Raw genomic sequence first — 12,045 nt, forward strand, 5'->3', positions numbered from 1 at the left:
TGATGAGTTGGCTTTCAAGACTTGCTTCTGTCCTTCTTGTTCACATTTTCTTCGCTCAAAGAATTCAACAGGTTTGTCTTTAAGTGCAGGGTGCTTGGATTTGATGTGCCAAAGCAGTTTTGAGGGCTTCATTGCCTTGTTAGATAGCCTATCTCCACATACCACGCACAGGGGCATGCAAGTCACCTGTCGCGATAAAGCCATATTTTAGGTAGGACTCATCATATATTTTAGGTAGACTCATTAGGTAGGACTCATCATATTTTACATTTTCTGCAGTCTCGGGCTCTGCTGTCTCTGCATTATCGACATTGTCATTGGGCCTTTTATCTCCCTTACCCCTCCCGAAGAAGCTCTCCAGCGACATTTGTTTGTTTTTATTCATGTCCGCTAACGTAGCTAGCTAGTACAAAGTTGGCGGGCAACACAGCTCACGCAGACCACGATGAACTCGCGCCGTTACTCAAGTTCAAAATCTGTAAACTGTTGTGGGCGTGACAGTGTAATGTGATTCTACTGGCAGCAGAGAAGTCAGGCGCAGGAGATTGGAAACTGATTGTGTTTAATAACCATAAACCACCGTCAACAGAATAATACAATAAATGGGTCAAACAAAACCCGGTAGATACCAGCATACCGTGCACAAGCACTACAACAAACAATTACGGACAAGGACATGGACATGGGGGGGAACAGAGGGTTAAATACACAACATGTAATTGATGGAATTGGAACTAGGTGTGATGGAAGACAAGACAAAACCAATGGAAAATGAAAAGTGGATCGGCGATGGTTAGAAGGTCGGTGACGTCGACCGCCGAACGTCGCCCGAACAAGGAGAGGGACCAACTTGTCATGACAGACAGAGATATTAGAGTGGTGAGAAAAGGACCAATAGACTGCACCAAGTTCAATGTAATTACTGCACAAATAGCCTATAATTGTATATAATTATTATTTTATTTTACAGATATTTTTTTTTAATAATAATATTTATCCTTTCCGTGCGGCCCTGTAGCGAATGTGCCGGTCCGCGTCCCGGTGGTTGGGGACCGCTGGTCTAAGGCACTGCATCACAGTGATAGCTGTGCCACTAGAGATCCTGGTACGAGTCCAGGCTCTGTCGCAGCCGGCCGCGACCGGGAGACCCATGGGGCGGCGCAAAATTGTCCCAGCGTCGTCCGGGTTAGGGAGGGTTTGGCTGGCAGGGATGTTCTTATCCCATTGCACTCTAGCGACTCCTGTGGCGGGCTGGGCACAATGCACGCTGACAGGTAGCCAGGTGTACGGTGTTTCCTCAGACACATTGATGCGGCTGGCTTCTGGGTTAAGTGGGCATTGTGTCAAGAAGCAGTGCGGCTCGGCTGGGTTGTGTTTCGGAGGACGAACGGCTTTCGACCTTCACCTCTCCCGAGTCCGTACGGGAGTTGCAGCGATGGGACAAGACTGTTACTACCAATTGGACACCACAAAATTGGGGAGAAAAAGGGGTAAAAAAACAAAACAATATGTAAAAATATCAACGTGCTATTACCATCAGGTAGCATCAGTTTTCTCGTGGTTTGCTAGAGCGTTGTGAATTGCCGTAGCGCAACGTCTAAGCAGTGTGCTCCAACTCCGACCATCATGAGTTTGCGCCCAGTGTTGGGCAATTGTTTTTATTTTCTCATGAGCACTGAGGAAGGTATATAGCGACATACTCAGGACCTTTTCAAATGTCCAATATATATCTCTCTCTCTCTCTCTCTCTCTCTCTCTCTCTCTCTCGTTGGTAATGGAGGACCAAAACGCAGCAGGTATGTGTAAGCTCATCTTGACGTTTATTAACTCAGAATGAACGTACAAAAATAACAAACACGAGAACGACCGATCAACAGCCAGTCTGTCAAGGCACAAGGCTAAACACAGAACAATCTCCCACAAATACACAGACAAACACACCCAACTAATATAGGACTTCCAATCAAAGGCAACACCACACAGCTGCCTTCAATTGGAAGTCCACCCCAATTAACTCAACATAGAAATAGATCAACCAGACTACACATAGAAATACATCAACATAGACCATAACTCAAAACCCGGAAATCATAAATCAAACGCCCTCCTAACTAACACACCACCCTGAACCACATAAAACAAATACCCTCTGCCACGTCCTCACCAAACTAAAATGACAATTAACCCTTATACTGGCCAGGACGTGACACTCTCTCTCTCTCTCTTCTATGTTGACTGAATGGCAGCTAATGAGGGCCCCAGGGTCATGGAATATCTGGGTAACAATGGAATTATCTGGGAAATCAAAGAATTGTACTAAAGGCTGAGACTGTGTGCTAAAGGCCAGAGTGAAGGGCAACATGATAGATCATCTCCCCAAATAATGAAATATATATATTTTTTTATTAGAATAATTTTTTTACCCCCTTTTTCTCCCCAATTTCGATCTTGACTCATCACTGCAACTCCCCAACAGGCTCGGGAGGCAAAGGTCAAGTCATGCGTCCTCCAAAACATGACCCGCCAAACTGTGCTTCTTAACACCCGCCCGCTTAAGCCAGGTGCCAGCTGCACCAATGTGTCAGAGGGAACTCGGAGACCGAGGTCTGCCTGTAAATCAAATAAAATCAAATCACATATTTAGCAGATGTTATTGCGGGTGTAACGAAATGCTGTTGTTCCTAACTCCAACAGTACAGTAGTATCAAACAGTTCACAGCAATACACACTAATCTAAAAGTAAAATAATGAAATTAAGAAATATATAAATATCAGATCGAGCAATGTCGGAGTGGCATTAATTTGCCGAAGGGAGGGTGGGGGAGGGCCTTGTAGGCATTTCAAAAAGTTGAGTAGCAGTGGTTCAGTGTTTTCCCAGCGTGAGACTACAGTCAATGTATTGGTATAACTTTGGTAGCGTTTTCCTCAGATTTGCTTTGTTAAAATCCCCAGCTACAATAAATGCGGTCTCAGGATATGTGGTTTCCAGTTTGAATAAAGTCCAGTGTAGTTCTTTAAGGGCTGTCTTGGTATCGGCTCGAGGGGGAATATACATGGCTGTGACTATAACCGAAGAAAATTCTCTTGGGAGGTAATACGGTCGGCATTTGATTGTATTCTAGCTCTGGTGAACAAAAGGAATTGAGTTTCTGTATGTTATCACAATCACACCAAAAGTAGTTAATCATGAAACATACACCCCGCCTTTCTTCTTCCCGGAGAGTTCTTTATTACTGTCTGCGCGATGTACTGAGAACCCAGCTGGCTATATGGACGGGGACAGTATATCCTAAGAGAGCCATGTTTCCGTGAAACAAAGCATGTTACAATCTCTGATGTCTCTCTGGAAGGAGATCCTCGCCCTGAGCTCGTCTACTTTATTATCCAGAGACTGAACATTAGCGAGTAATATACTCGGAAGCGGTGGATGGTGTGCACCCCTCCTGAGTCGGACTAGAAGTCGACTGCAAATACCTCTTCTCCGCCGGCGGTGTTTTGGATTGAGGCTGAACTCAAGGGCAAAAGGAGGTGCAACTCAATATTACGAAGTTGTTCCTAATGTTTTGTACACTCAGTGAATGTACAATGCATTCGGAAAGTATTCAGACTCCTTCAATTTTTCCAGATTTTGTTACGTTACAGTATTATTTTAAAATGCATTAGAATTGTTTTTCATCAATCTATACGCAATACCCCATAATGGCAAAGTAAAAACAGGTTTTTAGAAAGAAAAAAACCCTGAAATATCACATTTAAATAAGTTTTCAGACCCTTTACTCAGTGCTTTGTTGAAGCACCTTTGGCAGCGATTACAGCCTTGAGTGTTGTTGGGTACGACGCTACAAGCTTGGTACACCTGTATTTGGGGAGTTTTTGGGGAGTCAGATTGATGAGGAAAAGGCTGTAACAAAATGTGAAAAGAGTGAAGGGGTCTGAATACTTTCCGAATGCGCTATATATGCAATTACCAGCCATGGTAAAGGGCGCATCCACTTACAAAAAGAACAATGTGCCAGTAACATGTCAAAGTGATACAAAGGCTGTGTTTGCACAAGCAGCCCAATTATAATCCTTTTAGTTGCTTGTGTAAATGCAGCCTAAGAACTTTTACAGATAACTTTTCTCTGATCCAATCATTTTGGCCTGCAGTTTTTGAATTTCAATTTCTGTAAATTACACAGCTACAGCCAAGTCTCTGTGTGACGTTCGTCGTAGAGAGGAGACCAAGGTGCAGCGTGGTAAGTGCTCATTATAATATTTATTATAACTCAGAACACTAAATCAAAACAACAAAGGGAGGAAGGAAGGAAGGAAGGAAGGAAGGAAGGAAGGAAGGAAGGAAGGAAGGAAGGAAGGAAGGAAGGAAGGAAGGAAGGAAGGAAGGAAGGAAGGAAGGAAGGAAGGAAACCGAACATCACGTTCTGCAGGCTTTACTGAGCTGTACAAAAACAAGTTCCCACAACTGAAGGAGGGAAAAGGGGCTGCCTAAGTATGATTCCCAATCAGAGACAACGATAGACAGCTGCCTCTGATTAGGAACCATACTCGGCCAAACACAAAGAAATAGAAAACATAGAATAGAACATAGAAATACAACAACCTAGATTGCCCACCCCACATCACACCCTGACCTAACCAAACTAGAGGAAATAAAACGTCTCTCTAAGGTCAAGGCGTGACACTCTGGGATGTCAGATGAGCTTCCTTTATCTGGACAGAGAAAGAGAAAAGAGTTGTGGAGCAGACAGTCCAAACTGAAGAAAGACCCATGGCTGCAGTCCAAGGTTTTAATTGGTTAATTTCTTGGACCAGAGATGGCTACCATATTTCTCCCCATTGATTAATTATTCCCATCTTATCAAGTTAATTTGCCTCCAAAGGACAGTGTTACATATAATAACAGTGATATCAATATCACGTAATTAAAGATAAATGATCATGGTTTTATATTTTTATTTTCTACCTATGCTGTGTTTACACAGCCACCCTGAGAACCTAGAATTTTTGTTTTTACTGTCCACATTGTTTTATATGTGACACATATCAGATTTGCGCATTCACTTTGACAGTGTTTACGTAGGCAGTCCAATTATGATATTTTGCCCAATTATTGGCGAGAGCTGATTCGATTGATGAAAAGAATTGGGCTGCAAGTCTAAATGCAGCCACAGATGTAGCCGCTGAAGTAGCACACACATACAATGCTAATTTTCTGTCACTGATCCTTTACTTTTTGGGTTAGTTGTCGTGGTAATGACAGATCATGTATTCAAATAATAATAATAGATTTAATTTATATTGCGCTTTTCATTATATAGATCATCTCAAAGACACAAAAAAAATGTGGTTTTTGGGCTGGAAAATGGTCTACTACTTCAGAGCAAAAAAAATCTGATCTGAGCGTCCAGACTGAGGTAACATGATATGGAGCATTTGAATAGTATCAGGAGGGAGATCCACATATGAATGTGGTATAAATCTGAACTGAAAAGATTTGATTCCATATGATTTTTCTTTTTACTGTTTACACATTAAGGAAAAGATCAGATAGGTATCAGATATGCCAAACAATTGGCAAAATATATGTAGTAGTCTTTTACTGTGAATTTCAGCTGTGCTTGAATTCAGCCCTGTGTCACCGGGTCACATACTACTTGCATTCGTACAATACCACTATATTTGCGCACACACTCGAATAATTGCCATATGTGTACACACTCTCCACCACACAATTGCTTGACTGATCAGGCTAACAAAAAAGCTGGATCTGTTAAGGTTTGACTCTTGGAGCATCTATTTTCTGGCCTTGTTCAACTAAAAGCACACATCAACATTATGGATTGCTCCCAAGCATTACCTTTGGTGACAAGCACATAAATATTCGGCTTCCCACAAAGTTCATTTGTTGGTCACCAATGGCACATTTCAGCGAGCTGATCTTTATCCAATAGTTTTATCTTAGGGACAGAGATAAATCATGTTATGTCCAAATGAATGTAATTGAGCCAGAAATAACTCATAAGGAGGAAAGACGCGAGTAGAGAACTACCTCTTTACACAGACATTTTGTTACGGATATATAGTACCAGTCAAAAGTTTGGACACACCTACTCATTCAAAGGGATTTCTTTATTTTTACTATTTTCTAAATTGTAGAACAATAGTGAAGACATCAAAACTTTGAAATAACACATATGGAATTATGTAGCAACCAAAAAAGTGTTAAAAAAAACTAAAAATATTAGATATTTGAGATTCTTCAAAGTAGCCACCCTTTGCCTTGATGACAGCTTTGCACACTCTTGGCATTCTCTCAATCAGCTTCATGAGGTAGTCACCCTGAATGCATTTCAATTAACAGGTGTGCATTGTTAAAAGTTAATTTATGGAATTTCTTTCCTTCTTAATGCTTTTGAGCCAATCAGTTGTTTTGTGAAAAGGTAGGGGTGATATACAGAAGATACCCCTTTTTGGTAAAAGACCAAGTCCATATTATTGCAAGAACAGCTCAAATAAGCAAAGAGAAATGACAGTCCATCATTACCTTAAGAGATAAAAGTCAGTCAATTCCGAAAAATGTCAAGAACTTAATTCAAGTAACAGACACATCTCAACATCAGCTGTTCAGAGGAGACTGTGTGAATCAGGCCTTCATGGTCAAATTGCTGAAAAGAAACCACTACTAAAGGACACCAATAAGAAGAAGAGACTTGCTTGGGCCAAGAAACATGAGCATTGGACATTAGTCTGGTGGAAATCTGTCCTTTGGTTTGATGTGTCTAAATTTGAGATTTTTGCTTCCAACCGCTGTGTTTTTGTGAGACGCAGAGTAGGTGAATAGATGATCTCCGCATGTGTAGTTCCCACCGTGAAGCATGGAGAAGGAGGTGTGATGGTGTGGGGGTGCTTTGCTGGTGACACTGTCTGTGATTTATTTAAAATTCAAGGCACACTTAACCAGCATGGCTACCACAGTATTCTGCAGCGATACGCCATCCCATCTGGTTTGCGCTTAGTGGTTCTATTTTTGTTTTTCAACATGACAATGACCCAACACACCTCTAGGCCGTGTAAGGGCTATTTGACCAAGCCAAGAAGGATTGCTGCATCAGATGACCTGGCATCCACAATCACCCGACCTCAACCCAATTGAGATGGTTTGGGATGAGTTGGACTGTAGAGCGAAGGAAAAGCAGCCAACAAATGCTCAGCATATGTGGGAACTCCTTCAAGACTGTTGGAAAAGCATTCCAGGTGAAGCTGGTTGAGAGAATGCCAAGAGTGTGCAAAACTATCATCAAGGTATCATTTGTTTAACACTTTTTTGGTTACTACATGATTCCATATGTGTTATTTCGTTGTTTTGATGTCTTCACTATTATTCTACAATGTAGAAAACAGTAAAAATAAAGAAAAACCCTTGAATGAGTAGGTGTCTCCAAACTTTTGACTGTATGTCTCTTTAACCTGCAACCTTTACTGCTCTATTCACCTACCTTACCTTTATGTCAAGGACTAGGGCACATTTTAACACAAAGAGTATTTTCACAGATGTCCTTCAAAAAGCAAAGCACAGGTTATTTGTCCATTTCCTAGTGTCCCTAATCCATAATGTATTGAATTAGTGGATATTGTCTGCCACATAGCTAAGAGAGAATGGCCAAGACAATCAATATGGAGTGAGGTCAGTGTACGCTGGGTGTAAACAGAAACAATGGCTTGAATATGCAAGTGCACATCTTTCTCCACAGCATATGGAATGAGGTTATTTCTGTTTCAATGGAGAATGTACTCTGTCTCTGCAAGGAAAACATCCTTCTGGTTTTACTGAAAATCAATCAAATATAATCATGATGACCTTCTTATTAAAGGATGTAAGCCCAGGGGCTTAATTTATTAAATATTCTTAAACACAGATCAGATTGTAAGTACTTTGAAACCACGGCAATATAAACATTGAACTTGGTTATCCTGCAGTAACAATAAATGTGAATTAATATGTGGATTATAATTAATTTACATTTTTGCAGGGTTTGATATATTTTTCATAAGGGGAAATCAAGTCATAAATCTCAAAGTGGAAATTGACTCGTTTGAAGAAATCAACACACTATGGGGTCTAGCTACAGCTTCAAATACACTACAAAGTTGGAAGTAAAGAATTGTCTAGAATGTCATTGTATGCTGTAGCGTTAAGATTTCCCTTCACTGGAACTAAGGGGCCGAACAATGAAAAACAGCCCCAGACCATTACTCCTCCTCCACAAACTTTACAGTTGCACTATGCATTGGGGCAGGTAACTTTCTCCTGGTATCCTTCAAACCCAGATTTGTCTGTCAGACTGCCATATGGTGAAGCGTGATTCATCACTCCAGAGAACGATTTCCTACAATAACAGCACTTTCAGTTGACCGGGGCAGGTCTAGCAGGGCAGAAATTTGACAAACTGACCTGTTGGAAAGTTGGCATCCTATGATGCTGCCATGTTGAAAGTCACTGAGCTCTTCACTAAGGCCATTCTACTGCCAATATTTGTATATGGAGATTGCATGGCTGTGTGCTCAATTTTACACACCTGTCAGCAACGGGTGTGACTGACATAGCCGAATCCACAAATTTGAAGGGGTGTCCACATACTTTTGTAATTATAGTGTATTTCTTTACTGAGGCAGTTCGTTTGGAGAGAAAAAAAATGCAGTTCTTAAAAACAAAAAGGCGCAAGTCAGATATCCTTTTAGTTATTGTATTGGTGTTAAGATATTTACTGCACATATATGGATTGGAATAACATTTATGACAATCATTTCAAGTGTTATAATCTATGCATGTAATTATGTTGCTGGAATTGATATGTGAGAGTATTTGAGTTGAGAAGGGGTCTTCTTATCACCGAAGCAAGTTTTACTCACGTAGTTCACTTAACAGTCAGTTGTGAAAAAATACTGCAAAGTGTGCAACCACTGCAGTCTAACAATATTTATTATTTTTATGTGGTGCAAAGCAACTCTTCAACTGTTGAACTGAAGAAATATCAAATCCTTGCCAAAAATGATATACAGATTGACACACTGGCATACAAACTCAAATCAAATCAAATTTATTTTTATATAGCCCTTCGTACATCAGCTGATATTCTCAAAGTGCTGTACAGAAACCCAGCCTAAAACCCCAAACAGCAAGCAAAGCATGTGAAAGAAGCACGGTGGCTAGGAAAAACTCCCTAGGAAAAACTCCCTAGAAAGGCCAAAAACCTAGGAAGAAACCTAGAGAGGAACCAGGCTATGAGGGGTGGCCAGTCCTCTTCTGGCTGTGCAGGGTGGATATTATAACAGAACATGGTCAAGATGTTAAAATGTTAAAATGTTCATAAATGACCAGCATGGTCAAATAATAATAATCATAGTAGTTGTCGAGGGTGCAACAAGCACGTCCGGTGAACAGGTCAGGGTTCCATAGCCGCAGGCAGAACAGTTGAAACTGGAGCAGCAGCAGCACTCACAACAAACACACATTCTCTCACTCTCTCTGCCAGGTGCCACATGGGGCCATCTCTCCCGTGAAGCATTAAGGGAGGGACCAAGAAAGAGAAAAGCAAAATAGAGGGAGGGAGCAAGAGAGCATGTAAGAGGGAGAGAGAGAGAGGCAGAAAACGGAAATGAATAGAGATGAGAGGGAGAGCGACCATCAGCTAACATACTGAAACTCTATTTAGCTGTGACATTAAACATGGTTTTAATTAGAGCAAACAAGCCTGTGGCTGCGTTTACACTGCGTTTATTTTTGACCAATCACATCATATTTATTCAGAGCTGATCTGATTGGTCAAAATATAAATGAGTGAAAAAGAGATCAGAATTTGGCTGCCTGTGTGGGTCCAGAACATGTATTAATAGCCCCTGTGTGGGTCCAGAACATGTATTAATAGCCCCTGTGTGGGTCCAGAACATGTATTAATAGCCCCTGCGTGGGTCCAGAACATGTATTAATAGCCCATGTGTGGGTCCAGAACATGTATTAATAGCCCCTGTGTGGGTCCAGAACATGTATTAATAGCCCATGTGTGGGTCCAGAACATGTATTAATAGCCCATGCGTGGGTCCAGAGCATGTATTAATAGCCCCTGTGTGGGTCCAGAACATGTATTAATAGCCCATGCGTGGGTCCAGAACATGTATTAATAGCCCCTGCGTGGGTCCAGAACATGTATTAATAGCCCATGTGTGGGTCCAGAACATGTATTAGTAGCCCATGTGTGGGTCCAGAACATGTATTAGTAGCCCATGTGTGGGTCCAGAACATGTATTAATAGCCCCTGTGTGGGTCCAGAACATGTATTAATAGCCCCTGTGTGGGTCCAGAACATGTATTAATAGCCCATGTGTGGGTCCAGAACATGTATTAATAGCCCCTGTGTGGGTCCAGAACATGTATTAATAGCCCATGTGTGGGTCCAGAACATGTATTAATAGCCCCTGCGTGGGTCCAGAACATGTATTAATAGCCCATGTGTGGGTCCAGAACATGTATTAGTAGCCCCTGCGTGGGTCCAGAATATGTATTAGCCCCTGTGTGGGTCCAGAACATGTATTAATAGCCCATGTGTGGGTCCAGAACATGTATTAATATCCCATGTGTGGGTCCAGAACATGTATTAATAGCCCCTGTGTGGGTCCAGAACATGTATTAATAGCCCCTGCGTGGGTCCAGAACATGTATTAATAGCCCCTGTGTGGGTCCAGAACATGTAATAATAGCCCCTGTGTGGGTCCAGAACATGTATTAATAGCCCATGTGTGGGTCCAGAACATGTATTAGTAGCCCATGTGTGGGTCCAGAACATGTATTAGTAGCCCATGTGTGGGTCCAGAACATGTATTAATAGCCCCTGTGTGGGTCCAGAACATGTATTAATAGCCCCTGTGTGGGTCCAGAACATGTATTAATAGCCCATGTGTGGGTCCAGAACATATATTAATAGCCCATGTGTGGGTCCAGAACATGTATTAATAGCCCATGCGTGGGTCCAGAACATGTATTAATAGCCCCTGTGTGGGTCCAGAACATGTATTAATAGCCCCTGCGTGGGTCCAGAACATGTATTAATAGCCCATGTGTGGGTCCAGAACATGTATTAATAGCCCCTGTGTGGGTCCAGAACATGTATTAATAGCCCCTGCGTGGGTCCAGAACATGTATTAATAGCCCATGTGTGGGTCCAGAACATGTATTAATAGCCCCTGTGTGGGTCCAGATCATGTATTAATAGCCCCTGTGTGTAATTATCAGGGAAGAGTATAGGATCTAAGCGAACTTCCTGCACATTACACAGTGGCAGTCAATGTTTCATGCCCTTTCTCCATCTTTTAAATAAAATACCCTTCTGAAATATTTAAGGGGAGGATTTACTGTAGGAGGAATCTCTTCATAGTACGGAGGTCAGTGATGTCTTAACATGTCGCCAAGGACAGGAAGAAGTGGAAGGTAGCCTTATGTCCCAAAATGGATGAGGAGGATTAAATAAAGGAGTAACAGAGGTGATGTGTCATTTAATGTGAGGTGATGTGTAATCCATATAATTTAATGTTCCTTCTACCCATTTGCTACTGTACGTTTTGTAGAATGTCAGTTCTTGACCGAATTGCCATAACATTATTTGTAACTTGTGGTGTATTGAATACGTTAATATACTGCTGCAATGCCTTGCATTGCACAGAGATTTCAGTCATGCTTAAGGAAATATTGCAACTCTGGCACAACACTGCCAGTGGGTCACAAAGTTACAGTAGCAACTTTAGTGTGGTTCCCCCGAATTGTAAATATTTATTGTAAAATCTTGAAAGTCAACACACAGTACGATTGCTTCACTTTGTCGCTCACATGCCTGCATGCACAATGATGCACCCTACACATCAATATGAAAGCACACAGGTAAAATGCATGTGTTGCAATTGTATAAGCTTACGTAAGGCCTCTGCAGTTTGTGAACCCTAATGCCAAAGCGTGTAATCATGTCAGATTCTTTGCTATTTGATCCATGGTTTCAG

The sequence above is a fragment of the Salmo salar genome, chromosome ssa09 (assembly GCF_905237065.1).
Source record: "Salmo salar chromosome ssa09, Ssal_v3.1, whole genome shotgun sequence".
NCBI classification, from domain to species: Eukaryota; Metazoa; Chordata; class Actinopteri; order Salmoniformes; family Salmonidae; genus Salmo; species Salmo salar.